Source organism: Papio anubis, chromosome 5, assembly GCF_008728515.1.
Source record: "Papio anubis isolate 15944 chromosome 5, Panubis1.0, whole genome shotgun sequence".
NCBI classification, from domain to species: Eukaryota; Metazoa; Chordata; class Mammalia; order Primates; family Cercopithecidae; genus Papio; species Papio anubis.
In genome coordinates, this window is record NC_044980.1 from 119,350,141 (window position 1) to 119,366,285 (window position 16,145).

At 42.5% G+C, this 16,145-nt stretch overlaps 1 long non-coding RNA gene across 1 annotated transcript; it reads right to left on the reverse strand.

Moving 5' to 3' along the window:
• Positions 1–1,353: 1,353 nt before the first annotated feature.
• Positions 1,354–10,262, reverse strand: LOC103885386. The gene is made up of 2 exons (XR_648433.4): positions 8,625–10,262; positions 1,354–1,662 (listed from the first exon to the last, which is right to left on the reverse strand). It is a non-coding gene; the product is annotated as an uncharacterized LOC103885386 (long non-coding RNA).
• Between the last annotated feature and the right edge of the window lie 5,883 nt (positions 10,263–16,145).

Genomic DNA, 16,145 nt, shown 5'->3' on the forward strand with positions numbered 1-16,145 from the left:
ACATTTTATTTGATATTAATTAATATTTTTATATAACATGGGAGGCTTCATAGAAAAAAGTGAAAATCCAAAGGACCGTTAGACCTAGGGGTTCATATACCATTTTAACAAAGGGCAAAAAATTGTAGAGATGTGGCAAGATAAAGGAAAAAAAGGCTTGGGCTAGGGGTAGTGAATTGTGAGAAAGTGACTAGAAAATACATAAAGAAACGAATGGAAGATAAAAGTTATTTTAGTAAGACATGTTTTTATAGATTCATCTCAGTGTCAACTCTCCATCTCCAATGATAAGAATGTTCTCCTCTTCTTCCTGGTACAGGGAGGGTACTTTTCTTATGGGAAATTTATACTCTGCTTTTAGGTAGACGGAGGGAGGGCAGAGAGCCCTTCCTGCATATGCTGTTTCTCAACTGCCTTCATCTGAAAATAATCAATACGCCAAAGCAGCATATTTTGAGATGGTACATTCTAATCCTTTACACTGCCCTGACTGACCCTTGCCTGGACGCTCAGCTCCTTGCATCACTCCTTCCATTCTCATCTCAGCTGAAATGTCAGCTCCTCAACAAGGACTTTGCTGACCTCCCTAAGTTAGGATATTCCCCCACATCTCCCTGACCCCATTATTCTATATTCTAAAAGCCTTCTCTCTTTTCAATGGCGTTTTGTTTCAAATATCTCAACTTGTGGTCAATATGTTTGCTGATTTACTTGTTTATTGACTTTCCCCTTCTCTAGACTAAGGGTAAAAGATAATATCTGTTTATTCTCCAAATTTCTTTTCTTTTGCCTACCTATATTTTCCAAGTTTTTTTCAAAAGCCCTGTTTCATAATAAGAAAATAAGATGTTCTAGCCCTTCAGGTGGCCAAGGCAGGAGGCTCACTTGAGCCCAGGAGTCTGAGATCAGCCCGGGCAACATAGTGAGATCTCATCTCTACAAAAAATAAAAACACATTAGCTGGGTGTGTTGGCACAGGCCTGTAGTTGTCTCAGCTACTCTGGAGGCTGAGGCAGGAGAATCACTTGAGCCTGAGAGGTTGAGGCTGCAGTGAGCCATGATCACACAACTGCACTCCAGCCTGGGTTTCAGGTTCAGCCAGATTCAGGTTCTCATTATGACCCTTCCAGCTCCCAGCTGTGTGCATGTGGGCAAACAGTCTAAACTCTCCAATTCTTAGTGTTCTTCGATATAAATTATTTTAAAATATCAATTTTCAACTATTGCTCTATATTTAACATTTTGTTACTGGTAATATTCATGCTAGTTATTTTAAGAAGTTAACTCTTCAAAAAATCATGAAAATTGAAAACTCACCTATACCTTGAACCAAATAAAACTGGCAATATTTGATTATTTTTAAACTTTTTTTAAAATGACAATTTGATATGGTACAACATAATTTATGGTGTTTTTGACTTGGGGGTTCAGTAGGAAGCATAAAAATTTGGACTCTGCAAATAGCTGATGGATAGCTGAACCTCCATTGTCCAAGTCAATGGAGGTTCCCCAAATAGCACAACTCAATGGAAACCTCTGCTTTTTGCTTCCTACTAGTTCAAGGTCCAGGGGCATTGAGGAGAAGGCATTATTTTAATGTCCTATGGTTCCAACTAGATTGATAAGTTCCCAACTTCATGACTGTGTGCTTCATGAGAAGTCCTATAAGAAGAAAAGAAAAAGTATGACTCACTTAAAATTGAAGAAAAAGAATTTTCCCGTAAAGCCAAGGTTCACAAATCTGTTTATCTTAGCTCACAGATCACCACCTCCCCACTGTCTGCTCACATTGCCACAGCCACCCACAGTTTTCACCCCTTTTAAAAAGAATTTCCTTATTCCTTTATTGCTAAGAAGGTAAGTAAAGCATAGTTTAGACAATGAGTATATACGGGAAACCACCAGTTATAGAAATAAAGGAACACTTCAATGCTTTTCCTTCCAAATAAGGAAGCTCGTATTTATATGAGCTAAGTTAAATGAGGCAATAATAAAAATTTGGCCAAGTGCAGTGGCTCACACCTGTAATCCCAGGCCGAGGCAGGCAGATCACTTGAGGTAAGGAATTCAAGACCAGCCTGGCCAACAGAGTGAAACCCTGTCTCTACTAAAAATACGAAAATTAGCTGGGAATGGTGGCTAGCACCTGTAATCCCAGCTACTGGGGAGACTGAGACAGGAGAATTGCTTGAATCCAGGAGGTGGAGGTTGCAGTGAGCCCAGATCATGCCACTGCACTCTAGCCTAGGTGACAGAATGAGACATCATCTAAAAATAATAATAATAAAATTATTTAAGACATAATAGAAATTGAATTCTGTGACATAAAAATAATAAGAGAAAAACTTAAAAAAAAAAAATCACAATTGGTTGCCTTCCCCTTATGTCTGAGAGTGAAAAAAATACCAAGGTGGGCGTATCAAACTTCCTGCTTTGTTGCCAGTTGCACTTACATAGATATTTTGAGCCTAGCATGATGTATTCAAATATATCAACATTTTAATGTACTAATAATATTATTACTATTCCTAAACCAATGAGTAAGAAGATAAAAAGGGGAAATGCCCCACATTTGTAAGTGAATAGATATGAAATAAATTAACAAAGAATATAAGTTTAGTTAATTCTAAACGCCTCTAAACTGGCATGGTTTTCTATGGTCATCCTACCTAGATCTAGATTTTTATTTTCATTTTATTTATTTTTATTTATGTTGATTGATTGATTGAGACAGGGTCTCTATCTGTCACTCAGGGTGGAGTACAGCTGACATGACTATGGCTCACTGCAGCCTAGGCCACCTGAGCCCAAGCGATCCTCCTGCCTCCACCTCCCAAGTAGCTGGGACTACAGACACACACCACCATGCCCAGCTAAATTTTTTTTTCATTTTTCATAGAAATGGGATCTCACTATGTTACCCAGGCTGCTCTTGAACTCCTGGGCTCAAGCTATCCTCCCACCTCGGCCTCCCAAAATGCTGTGATTACAGGCATGGACCATTGTATCCAGGCTTGGATTTAGATTTTTTATCCCAATCTCTCCCTGGTCTTCACAGACACAAATGTTAAACCAACATACCTGTTATGACTAGATTTGGCTGCCAGTGATTAAAAAAAAAAATGAACAAGATAAAGGTTAAGAGCCTACAGGTAGGCAATTTGGTGCTGGTCTGGTGGTGCCTAGAAGTCCTCAGGAACCCTGTCTACTTTTTCACCTGGCCATACCTCCAGTCAGGAGGCAGAAGAGGCTGACTTTATTCCAAGCAGCTATGTGCCCACCCTAGAACAGAGGGGATGAATGTGGGGTAGGAAATAGCAGTCTCTGCCATAATCAAATTCTACCAAACACGTAAAAAGAAGCCAATACCTCCACAAATTCATCCATTTATTTGCATATTCACAAATGTGAACTACTTTCACACTATATGCCAGGCATCTTGCTCAATGAACACAGGAAAGCAAGAGAGCATGAACAAACTAGACAAGGTCCTGCCCTCACAGAGCATCCACTGAGTGAGTGAAACAGACATGAAAAAATCAGGGTGCATTGCATCTGTTGGGGACAAAAAGAGGGAGAAGTTAATTTGACTCTGGGATGAGGATGGTCATAAAAAGCTTTCTGTAACCTTCCTTACTGTTAATAAGCAATACACACAAGAAAAAAGAAATACATGTTATAACAAACCAGAAATAACCCTGAAGTGAATTTTCTGTAGTGACTATGTAACCATAAGCCACAGTGCAGCTTGCACTATGCTGCTTAATATGGTAAAAAAAGTTCAGCCAAGGATCTTTTGCTGGAGGGAATAGCTTGTCCAATTAGAAAGCTCCTTTTGCTTCTGAAAGCTCCTAAAAACTCAAGCCCTTCAAGTCATTTTAGCAACTCTGAGGGAACAATTACACTTTTGTGCACAGACTTTAAAGAAAGCATTTTACAGAGAAAAATCTTGGTGGTGGACAGAATGGATGGCACATTGCCCAGGTTTTTTATAAAGATGCAGGACTGAGCGGATGTGGTAACTCCAGCCATTTAGTCACAGTGGCACACAGGTTATAAAATGTCAACAGTAGGGCAGCCTTCTTGTGTAGATTAGAAGTTCTGGGAGGCCACAGTGGAGAGAGCCCTGGGAAGGCTAAACTAGCCACAGCTGGGGTAGTTCTGTGCTTTCAGTGAGCAAGAATAAAATGAAATCCCTGGAGAAGGAAAGGAGGCAATGTGTTTACCAGAAAAGTCATAGTTAAATGTAGAGGTCAAAAAATAAAAGGAAGGGAATGAGGCCAGGGGTGCTAAGCTTACCTGCATTCACAGAAAATACTACATGATTTGTGATTTACTTTACTTGGCAGCTGGGGCTGATGGCAGAGAAAGTCAAGGGCAAGCAAACCCCTTCTCTTGGTCTGCTCCTTGCACAGGGCAAACACGAGAATAAAAACTCATTGAGTTATTGCTGCAGGTTCTATGGTCTAGAAGCTATACAAAACTGTCTGATGCTTTTCATTTACCTTTTTTTTTTCTTTGAGACGGAGTCTCACTCTGTCTCCCAGGCTAGAGTGCAGTGTGTGATCTCGGCTCACTGCCATGTCCCGGGTTCCAGCGATTCTCGGGCCTCAGCCCTCCTGAGTAGAAGGGACTACAGATGTGCACCACCACACCTGGCTAATTTTTGTTTTGTATTTTTAGTAGAGATGGGGTTTCACTATGTTGGCTAGCTGGTCTAGAACTCCTGACCTCAGGTGATCCACCCACCTCAGCCTCTCGAAGTGCTGGGATTATAGGCGTGTGCCACTGTGGCCGGCCTCTTTTTTTTTTATTTTTTTCATTTCAGGTGGTTAAAATCACTTGATCACTCTCTTTGAGGCACCTGAAATCTGGATTTAAAACACCAGGGAAACATTGCAATGATTTTGCATAATTTTTTAGGTTGGAACAAATTGTTTCTTCAAGGAAGGAAAAAAATCTTCAATGAATCATGCTAATTCTTTCTCCTTTTATTTTCTTTTTTACATGTAGCCAAAGATGAACTTTTTTCCTTTTTTATTTTTATCTATTTGTTCACTTATTTTCAGATATAGCATCTCACTCTGTCACCCAGGCTGGAGTGCAATGGCACAATCATAGCTCACTGCAACCTTCAGTTACTGAGCTCAAGTGACCCTCCCGCCTCAGCCTCCCAAGTAGCTGGGACTACAGGCATGCACCACCCCATCTGGCTAATTTGTTTACTTTTTGTAGATACAGGGTCTTGCTATGTTGTCCGAGCTAGTCTCCAACTCCTCACCTCAAGCGATCCTCCCTCCTCAGCCTCCCAAAGTGTTGGGATTACAAGCATGAGCCACTGTGCCCAGCTGTTATTTTTTTCTTTTTTTAATTAAAGCTCTTAATACTGAGGGATGTAGTATAAAACTAGCATCTGATTCTCTAAGCTTCTCCAGTACAAAATAGGAGCAAGCTGATGTTCCTTTATACTATCCCCAGAAAAGATAAGTCAATGTGTCCTCTAGGCCCAAGAAAGGGCACAGGGCACAGAGCAAGTAAATCTTCTCTCCCTGACCCTGTTTGAGATTGTGAGCACAGTTCACCTTCCTAGCTCACAGCCTTAGAAGAGATGTAGCTGGCTGGGCGCAGTGGCTCACACCTGTAATCCCAGCACTTTGGGAGGCCGAGATGGGCTTGATCTCTTGAGGTCAGGAGTTCGAGACCAGCCTGGCCAACATGGTGAAACCCTGTCTCTACTAAAAATACAAAAATTAGCTGGGCGTGGTGGCACACGCCTGTAATCCCAGCTACTCAGGAGGCTGAGGCAGGAGGATCACTTGCACTCAGGAGGCAGAGGTTGCAGTGAGCCGAGATCATGCCACTGCACTCCAGCCTGGGCAACAGAGCGAGACTCCATCTCAAAAAAAAAAAAAAAGAATTGTGGCTTTCCCAGTGTTTCCTGGCTAAAAGTTGGGGATTAAATGCAGGTCTCCTGACAGGCCTGGTGCCATAGATTAAGAATCTGCTGAGCCAGAGCATAGCAAATGGAGAAGAGGCCATGCTGAAGGAAGCTTCTGCACTCGGCCCTAGCCTCTCCTCCCTTATCAGCACTATGTTTTCCATCCACTCTTTCCATCCTGCCTACTGGCTCCCCACAGGGTTTCCTATCTTTGCCAATCCTATCTCTAACTGTCCCGTTTGTCCAAATTTACCTCTTCTACCTCCTACTCTCTTCCTAATAATTTTGAAATTTTCCCTGACTGGCTGCCTCTGGAGGCTGATTACTTCTATTTGTTACTAAGGGATGAGGGATGGATAGCTCCAGGGAATGGTGGCAGAACCTAAATGAATTCTTAACTGGCTACTCTCTGATAGTATAAGGAGATGAAAATGAATGCAACAGAGGATATTCCAGACAGTGGGTGGAGAGGCGTGTTTTCACAAATACTGTGGCAGAGGCCACTAGTTTCTCCCAGTATCCATTCTGTCCTCTTTCAGCATCATAGAGCACCCAATTCTTGACTGAGTGTGTGGCTCCCAAGAGTAAATACTTGCTTCTCAACCTCCCTTTTGGCTGTATTTGCTGCATGGCTAAGTGTTGCCAATGTGGAGTGAGTGGAAGTGATGTGTGCCACCTCTGGGCCCCACCCTGAAATGGAAGGGTTGACCCACCCCTAATGACCAGCTGACACATGGACAGGGCAGTGAGCCATCCTTGACGCAGAACAGCAATGCAGAAGGAGCTGAATGCCTAGACACCATGGAGTCACGCTGGACTCATGTTTGTACCTGGGCTCAGTGAGAAACTACCTTGGTTATTTTTTGTTCTTTGAGGTCTCTGTTAGGGCAGCTAAAATAATGTCCTAAATAATACCAGGGCCCTGCCTGCAAGTCTAAGACTATTTCATTCTTCTAGGTAGAAAGACTGCCCTTAGCCAAGAAGGGGTAGTTGGAGGTGTGCCTAATTCATCAGTGCCTAAAGGAGAAAGCCATTGAATCCTTGAGCTAGAAGAGGCTTGAAATGTAACTTAGCCTAAAGAGGGAAATTTATAAAGTTGGGAAAGATGGTCTGAGCTGTCACCCACCTGGGGCTAATTGGAGTGCATAGCCTCCAACTAAAGAAACTTAAATTTGATTTTTTGAAAGTTGTCTCCTGGCCTGGTGCAGTGGCTAACGTCTATAATCCTTAAATGGGAGAGTTCCCTGACCCCCCTCAGAGACGTGTGACAGAGTGTGGCTCATCTCTTCGGCCACTGTGCACTCAAACCCCACAGAGGAGAGGGAGCATGCAGGAGCTGGGGCAAGCGCTTTTTGGCTCCAACCCCACAGTAGCATCTAGGGGTGGGTGTCTGCAACTCCTGAAGCCCCAGTGGGCATATTACAATACTTTTTTAGCTCTGCCATCACAGATGGCTTAAGTGTTAACTAGCTCAGTGCCCTCTTGGTACCCGGGTCCTTGTCCAGCATCCAGGAAGAATCAGGTCACATGGACAAATTGAAGGGTGGCAAATGAGGAGGATTTTATTGCCAGATGGAGGTGGCTCTCAGCGGGATGGATGGGGAGCTGGCAAGGGGATGGAGTGGGAAGATGATCTTCCCCTGGAGTTAGGCAGACCCGCAGCCAATCTCCTCTCCAACCATCCTCAGCCAAACTCCTCTCAACGTTCAGATGTTCCTTCCCTTCTCTCCTCTGCTGCACTCTTATGCTCCTCTGTTCTTCTGCTCGTGGAGCCTGAGGTTTGGGGTTTATATGAGTACAGGATAGGGGGCATGGTGGGGCAAAAGGCAACATTTGGGCACAAAAACAGGAATGCTTGTTCCCATTTAGGGCCATGGGTTCCCAAGCTTGAGGGCAGGGCCTTTGACAGGGAACCGCCCTCTTCTACACAGTATCTCCCTGCCTTCTGTCTGTATCACTCCCAGCACTTTGGGAGGCTGAGGTGGGTGGATTGCTTGAGCTCAGGATTTTGAGACCAGCCTAGGAAACACGGAAAAACCCTATCTCTACAAAAAATACAAAAATTCACCAGGCATGGTGGCACGCACCTGTGGTATCAGCTACTTGGGAGGTTGAGATAGGAGGATTGCTTGAGCCCAGGTGGTCAAGGGTGCAGTGAGCCATCATCACACCACTGCACTCCAGCCTGGGCACAGTGGGAGACCCTGTCTAAAAAAAAAAAATAAGAAAGGAAGTTGACTCCCAAACAAAATAAGGACTTAGGCCAATTTTGGCCATGGGGCACCAGTCTTTGATTTAGATTTGGTCCAATTCATTATTGGAAGAGCAGGGGCACAAAGAGATCAAATTACGTTTCTAAGATCACTGGCCCCTTAGAAACAGAGCTGTGCCTGGAATGCAGGTGCTCCACCTCTGGGACCTGTGCCCACCCCGCCTATTCCACTCTTTCAGCTTAACTCCAGGCATCTCTCCTTCCTGCCCCAGAACAAGCACGCATGGGGAGTCAAGTACTATTTTGATTCTGACTCAAAATTCTACATTTAAGGAAAGATCCGTCTTCTTTCTCTACCTCTTCTCTTCCCAAACAATTCAGTCCTGAAGCCATTAGATGGGTGAGAAGGGTGCCTCCACGTCGAAAAGCTGTGCATGGGTGTAAGAGCCTGAACTAGGTGATGAGGGCACTCACGTGAGGACAAGTCCAGCACCGTCAGAACCGGAGAGAGGTGAGGAGGGTGTCCTCAGGGGATGGGAGATAAGTGATACACAGGGAGTGATCTACAAAAAAATGCATCAAGGGTAGTGAGGCAGGTTTCTCATCAGAGACAAGTTGCAGATACTGAAAGGAAAAAAACTAAAAAGGAACGCTGTGGTGTTGGATAGGATTTGGAAGTTTTCATGTAAACTCACACTTGTCTATATAAACAGATTTAGAAATAAATGTAGATGTACATGTCTGCCAGCTGCAAGAGCCTGGGAGCAGTGACATCCCCACATCAACAGGCATCCCTATACCAGACTCTGGCTTATAAACATGATGCTTTACCAAAAAAGATCTGGGCTCCTTGAAGAAATGGCTGATTCCAGGGCTGGGGCAGGAAAAGTGCAAACTGAGCCTGGAACATCTTGTACCAAAAAGAAAGGAAGTGCTCAGAGAAGGACAGAAACATGTTGAAAGGACAGTGAAGCCAGCTTGAAGGGAGTCCTGCTGGCCAAATCAGGGATATAAAAATTTATTTTGAGCATCAAAATAAGTAATGTAATAAATGGATTATAACTCATTGGATAAAATAGAAAATATAAATAAGTGAATCAATGGAAAGTTTGATGGAGAGCAGGACATGTACATAGTTTCAAAGTATCTCCCTTCACAAAGACCTACTAATTTACAAAGGGTAACAGAGATGCTTCACAGTGGAGAATGCTGGCAGACACCACCTTAATCAAGAAATCAAAGTTAACATCATTGGTATGGGCAAACAGAAATCACATCGCACACTGCCTGATAGGATGCAGGTGAGAATACGGTGTTTTTCTGTGAGTGTATGGCTTAAAATGCACACCTGAATTTAATTATGAGGAAACGTCAACTTGAGGGATGATCTATGAAATAAGTGGCCTGTAATTTCAAAAGCATGAAAGTCATGAGAAGACTAAAAGAGACTAAAGAGATATGACAACATACAAGGGGCAAAAGTTGAACGGGATCTGAGGATTAGATATTAGTAACACGTTGATATGATTTGGCTCTGTCTCCACTGAAATCTTACGTTGAATTGTGATCCCGAGTGTTGGAGGTGGAGCCTGGTAGAAGGTGATTGGATCACATAAGTGGTTTCTAATGGTTTAGCACCATCCCCGTAGTGCTGTCTCGTGACAGAGTTCTCGAGAGATCTGGTCGCTTAAAAGTATGTAGCACTTCCCCCCTCACTCGCTTCCTCCTGCTCCGGCCATGTGAAGACCATGCCTGCTTCCCTTCGCCTTCGTCCGTGATTATAAGTTTCCTGAGGCCGCCCCAGCCACACCTCCTGCACAGCGTGTGGAACTGTGAGTCAATTAAACCTCTTTTCTTATAAATTACCCAGTCTCAAGTAGTTCTTTATAGCAGTGTGAGAACAGACTAATACACATATCAATCCTAATTTCCTGATTTTGATGGTTGTATTGTAGATATGCAGTAACATGTCCTTGTCTGTGGGAAATATACACTGAAGCATTTGGGAGTAACAGGGCATCATATCAACAACATTCTCAAATAATTTAGGGGGAAAAGTTCTATGTACTTGCAATTTTTCTTTAAGTTAGTGATTATGTCATAATAAAAGACACTGCAAAAAAAAAAAAAAAAGAAAAGTCAACAATTAAGAGAGGCAGGGAAGGCGAGCAAATAAGAGCTCTGCTATTTCAGGGGCACTATTGACATTCATAAGAATACTAACTCTGAGGCCAGGCTACTTGGATTCAAATCTCAGCCCCATCATTTATCAGCTGTGTGACTTGGGGTAAGTTATTCAACCTCTCTGTGCCTCAGTTTCCAAATCAATAAAGTGAAGGTCATAATAATATCTATTTCCTAGGGTTATGAGAATTCCATGGGTTTATATTTGCCAAGTGCTTTGAAAAGTGCCTGTAGCCAGGCGCGGTGGCTCAAGCCTGTAATCCCAGCACTTTGGGAGGCCGAGACGGGCGGATCACGAGGTCAGGAGATCGAGACCATCCTGGCTAACATGGTGAAACCCCGTCTCTACTAAAAAATACAAAAAACTAGCCGGGCGAGGTGGCGGGTGCCTGTAGTCCCAGCTACTCGGGAGGCTGAGGCAGGAGAATGGCATAAACCTGGGAGGCGGAGCTTGCAGTGAGCTGAGATCCGGCCACTGCACTCCAGCCTGGGCGACAGAGCGAGACTCCATCTCAAAAAAAAAAAAAAAAAAAAAAAAAAAAGAAAAGTGCCTGGAACACAGTAGGCATCAGGTAAGTGTAAATAAAATGAATGACCCATGGAGTTGTTCAAAATAGAATAACCTCACACATATGCTCACTGCAGGGAAAGAAAAATGGATGGAAAATTTAAAAAAAAAAAAAATGTTTTGTTTTGTTTTGTTAGGATAGGGTCTCACTATGTTGCCTAGGCTGGTCTCAAATTTCTGGGCTCAAGCAACCCTCCGTCTTCAGCCTCCCCAAATGTTGGGATTACAGGGATGAGCCATCACGTCCAGTCACATTTTTAACTTAAAAGATACAAACCTGCAATTATAGGCAGCAGGAAAGGCAAGTTACCAATGGTGCTGGAAAGTAAAGCAGCTCATAAATGTGGGGCATTGTCTGTTGACTGCAAAAACTTTTCCATAGTGACCTCCTGGATACAAAGTCAACACAACTCACTTCCCTGCTAAACTGAGACGTTTCCTTTGACCAACAGTGACACCTACAGGCCAACACTGTAAAGACAATTTGTATCTGAATGTGGGCCAGATATCTAGAACCCTGTAATTGCCAGGCTGTAAGGATTCTCAACAAGCAAATAGCAAACATTGAGTAGTTGTTGGATCTATGTTTCTATTTTCAAAACTAATCTACCTCGGGGAGTAAATGGTCTCTGCAGTAATTTTTGCATAAGATGGGGAATCCCATTCACCGTAACAACTGAGCCGGGCGTGGTGGCTCACAACTATAATCTCAGCACTTTGGGAGGCCAAAGCAGAAGGATCACTTGAGGCCAGGAGTTCAAAACCAGCCTGGCCAACATGGCAAAATGCTGTCTCTACTAGAAATACAAAAATTAGTCAGGCTTGGTGGTGCACACACGTAATCCCAGCTACTCGGGAAGCTGAGGCATGAGAATCACTTGAATCCAGGAGGCAGAGGTTGCAGTCAGCTGAAATAGCACCACTGCACTCCAGCCTGGGCAACAGACCCTGGGAAAAAAAAAAAAAAAAAAAAAGAAGAAGAAGAAAATCCAAAATCATAAAATATATAGGAATAAACTTAAAACTTGTTAAGACATTGCATGAAATAAACTACAGAATTTTGCTAGGAGCTATAAAAATTTATCAAAATATATATCATTGATGTTTTTAAGATCTGAGTATTATATATTAGTTCTTCCTAACTTATAAATTTGAGTCCAATAAAAATCCCAAAGAAATTTACTTTTTAGAAACCTGGAAAATGTTTCTAAATTTTATTTAGGAAAATAATTAAAACATTAAAAGCTGAAAACAAATGTGGAAAACATCTTCATAACAGTAGCCAGCATTTATTAAGCCCTTACCATGTACCTACCAGGCACTGTTAACTTTTCTAATTTTACTCTTTAATCCTAATAATTGTGTGGGACAGATATTATTAGCATCCTCATGCAGTGGAAATATATTGTTTAAGCTTAGCAGTATCTGTGTTTCTTACCTATGGTAACAATTTATTTTAGGAGAATTATCTGTCCTTGATTTCAGCAGTAGGACTATTAATCCAGGCGTTTTGCTCTCCCCTTGCCAAGGGGCAGGTAAATTACCTTAAAGGTAAATGATCCATGCTAGGTGAATTGCCTGGTCCTTTCCTGCAGTTTTAATTTTGAGAAACAAAAAGCCTAAAAACAATTGAAGTTCACTCATTCTAGCAGTGGCGTTTCTAGAAGACAGTTGATTTTTACCTGCTACCTAACTAGGTCCCTAGAGGTAAGGAGACAAACTCAGGAAATGTCAACAGAATTGCATCTCCACTTGCAGACTAAAGGATTTAAAAAAGGGAGTCACGTTAGCAGAATCTACAGAGCCACAGTAGAGGGGCCATCCAACAGGAGATGCAGACACAGAAAAAGGAATAAGCTTTCCAGCGTGATGTCGCTAGAGAAGGATCTCCTTCACGCCTCTCCAGAAGAGAAAACCCGAGAAGCTCCTGGTGACAAACCAATTCCTTCTTCATGGATGTGAAATGACCAGGATACTATAAAGTCACCATGCTCTTTTGCCATGCCCAAAGCTGTGTGTGTTGACTGTTCCACTGTCCTATCAGCCTATGGAAGGACAGGCAAAGCTTACAGAAGAATGTTTCTTTTTTTTTTTTTTTTTTTTTTTTGAGACGGAGTCTCGCTCTGTCGCCCAGGCTGGAGTGCAGTGGCGCGATCTCGGCTCACTGCAAGCTCCACCTCCCGGGTTCACGCCATTCTCCCGCCTCAGCCTCCGAGTAGCTGGGACTACAGGCGCCCGCCACCACGCCCGGCTAGTTTTTTGTATTTTTAGTAGAGACGGGGTTTCACCATGTTAGCCAGGATGGTCTCGATCTCCTGACCTCGTGATCCACCCGCCTCGGCCTCCCAAAGTGCTGGGATTACAGGCTTGAGCCACCGCGCCCGGCAGAAGAATGTTTCTTAGGAGGAAGCAGCACTAAAAGCACCCTGAATCAGGATGAATGGGAAACCATTCCAATAAACACGTTTTGGATACATTTTCCTTAAAAAAAAAAGACAGTAACTACCACAGGCTGGCAGGGGCGGAGTGGGAAAATTAATACTCTTACATTTTTTTCCCGCTCTGATTTCCTACCACTGGCCAAACACAATTAGAAGCCAGAGGATAAAGCACGCCCAGATGAAGCGGACGGTAGAGATCAGCCCCCAAGGACGCACTGCAGGAGAATGTCAGAGAGTGGATCTGAGAGGCAAATTGGATCTGGGCTTTCCAAACAGTCCGTGTTTGCTAAAGACACAATTGGTTTCTGCAGCTTGCAACAAAGAAACCAAACTGATACAACCCACGTTACAGACAAGAAAATGAAGTTCAAAGAGATTAGGTTACTTTTTGCAGGTCACATAGATAATATATGTAGGACTCTAAAACCATTTAAATAGAAGACATTTCAAAGATCACAGAATTAAATGTTATTTTCCCTGGAGTTAGTAACTGCCCTTTTTATTGCTTAATTTGCTCTGTATGTTTTTTTCTCGTATTGTAAAATACAACATAAAACTCACCATTTTAAAATGAGCAATTGAGTAGCATTTAGTATATTTGTAGAGTTGTGCAATGACCACCGCTATCTAACAGAATCCTATAGAGCCACGGCAGAGGGGACACCTGACAGGAGATGTAGTCATAGAAAAAGGATTAAGTTTGCCCTTGAGTCTGCACATGGAAATGGCATTCTATTGATCTATAGACACACACATATATACCAATTACTGAATCAGGATACACAGCTAAAAACAGATCCTGTTATACGTAAGAATGCACTGTACTATAAAAGAGGTACCAGTGTGAAAAGGATAACTCAATTGTCTAATTGGGGTTGAGGAATTATTTTTATTTTTAAAAGGGAAATTAATGTAGACAAATCATAACATGTACCCCAAATTCAAATGGATTAAAGACAAAAATGTCAACAAAACATTTGTGGACCTTTCCAATAGAAAAAAAAAGAGCAAACTCTAACTGCCACCAACATTTTAAATCTCGAATCCTATATTCAATTAATATGGGGATAAAGTTCTTCCCCTTGGATAGGAGAGATTTGGTTTGGTTTTCTTTTAATTTCCTCCAAAACAATCATTGGCAGGAAGCTTCTGCAGGATAGGCTCCAGCAAAAGAAGAGCATAAAGCAATAAAGAGAAAAATAGGATCCAGTGAACAAGAGACTGTAACATAGAAGAGCAGCGAAGTGGAGTCCAAGGATGACACCTGTGCAGCTGCCCTAGAGAGCGGCCACATGGGAGCAGGGGGACAAAAGGCCCTTGGGGAGTCAATGCCAGGAAAAAAAGGCAAGCAAAACAAAGACTGAAACTGACACCAAGTAACTGGAAAATATTAATGATAGGCATGTGACACAGATCATCCAACTGTTTGGAAATTAGTAAGAGATTTCTGTTTATATGAAATATCCAGAATAGGCAAGTCCATAGAGACAGAAAGCAGATCAACGGTGGCCGGGGCCTGGGGGGGTGGTGGGAGTGGGGAATGACTGCTTAATAGGTACAAGATTTTTGGGGGGATGGCAATGTTTTGGATGGAACTAGACAGTGGTGATTGTTGCACAACTAGAAATATATAGGTTAAGTAAGAGAAAATTAGAAAAGTCAACAGTAGAAAAGTGGTTATTGTGGAATGGAATCAGGAGTTGGGTAGAGTGGGAAAGTGAGCTGCTAGTTTTTATTATAAGCATTCTAGCCCCATTAGAATTTTTTTTTTTTTTTAAAGATAGGGTCTTACTCTGTTGCCCAGGCTGAAGTGTAATGGCATGATCACGGCTTACTGCAGCCTTGACCTCCTGGGCTCCAGCAATCCTCCCACCTCAGACTCACGAACAGTTGGGACTGCAGGTGATCACCACTGCACTCGGCTAATTTTTGTATTTTCTGTAGAGACAAGGTTTCACCATGTTGCCCAGGCTGGCCTCGAACTCCTGGGCTCAAGCAATCTGCCCATCTCAGCCTCTCAAAGTGCTGGGATTACAGGCATGAGCCACTGTACCTGGCCCCATTTGAATTTTTAACTGCAAGCAAGTATTACTTTGATCTTTAAAAATACACCTCACAATAAAGAAAAAGCAAAAAAGTTGTAACCTAACTTTCAAAATTTAAATTGGAAAAACTATAAAAGATCATATATTTTATTATATGAAAAACCTAAAACTCTGGTACATCAACATGTACAGTTTTTGGGACTGAAGATTAATGGCAGCCACCTCCATCTAATCTCTTCACACCTCCTCTTTTAAAATGTTAAGACCAACAAATAGCACAAGTAAAATGAAACGAGTCATTATGTGGAAGGGGAGGTAAGTGCACAGAGGGTAGAAATTGCAGAAATGGTCACCATTGCATGTCTCCAGAGACCTTAATAAGGGATTCAAGGTAAGCAAGTGAAACAAGCCGGGTGTAAAAAAAAATAATAATAAAAATAAATGAGTATGTTGGAGACCATAGGAATTTCATACAAATATTGAAACTGAAAACACTTTAAAAACATTCCAAATCAGCTTTCCAATCTGCAACCTTTGTTAGAATGAAGGCAACAGGAAAATGGTCTGAAAGTGTCAGGGAAGAGAAGAAGGACACTGAGCCCTTTTCGTCCCTTCAGCACTTTCAGGAGACAGAATGACACAGAGAATTTTCCACAGAGCTGGGCATGGTAGCGCACTCCTGTAATCCCAATAACTCAAGAGGTTGAGGTGGGAAGATCGCTTGAGGCCACGAGTTCAAGACTAGCATGAGCAATGT